Raw genomic sequence first — 1,035 nt, 5'->3', positions numbered from 1 at the left:
AGATTCCACCTCACACCAGTCAGAATGGCTAGGATAAAAAAACTCAGGTGACAGCAGATGCTAGAGAGATTGTAGAGAAAGAAGAACATTACTTTATTGCTGGTGGGACTGCAAACTGGTACAACCACTCTGGAAATCAGTTTGGCGGTTCCTCCGGAAATTGGACATAGTATTACCGGAGGACCCAACTATACCACTCCTGGGCATATACCCAAAAAATACTGCAACATGTAATAAGGACACATGCTCCACCATGTTCATAGCAGCCTTATTTATAATAGCCAGAACCTGGAAACAACCCAGATGTCCCTCAACAGAGGAATGGATACAGAAATTGTGGTACATCTACACAATGGAGTACTACTCAGCTATCAAAAACAATAAATTTATGAAATTCTTAGGGAAACGGATGGATCTGGAGAATATCATCCTGAGTGAGGCAACCCAATCACAAAAGAACAAACACAGTAAACTTCTTCATTATTTAATCTCTCCATTCTTTACATTTTTTCCTGTTCAGTGAAAAGTTATTAATTCTCCCATGAGTTTCCTGGCAAAGCCAGTGAGGTGCAGAGGGTGTCACTGGCCGTCGCACCCTGGAAGCCCTCGGTAAACTCTGGCCACCTTGGTGCTTTTGTTACTTACAATTGTTGTTCTTCTCATTATCTTCACGATCTCACTCGACTTGCTCTCATGTCCTTTAAGTGTGGCTATAAGCTTGTCACAACTGACTTCAAACACACTAAGTATGCCTTCCAACACAGTGTAAGAACACACTGGCTTCTTACAGCAGATGCTTAACTTACATGTATTACTATTTTTATCTACATTCACTGAGACAAGCAGGACATTTTTGTTGCCAGCTCAGTGACCTGTCTCTAAGGACACCATTTCAAGCTTTGGTACAACTTCCTGTCTTCAACCTCCCTGACTTTCCTTGTATCTCAACTAAGCTGTCTGCAATGCTGTAGCTTTTATTCATAATTTGTAGTTCATTCATTCACTCAATCATTCATTCACTCATTACTTCATTCA

Source organism: Mastomys coucha, unplaced genomic scaffold (assembly GCF_008632895.1).
Source record: "Mastomys coucha isolate ucsf_1 unplaced genomic scaffold, UCSF_Mcou_1 pScaffold14, whole genome shotgun sequence".
Taxonomy (NCBI): Eukaryota; Metazoa; Chordata; class Mammalia; order Rodentia; family Muridae; genus Mastomys; species Mastomys coucha.
This window is presented reverse-complemented; position numbering follows the sequence as displayed.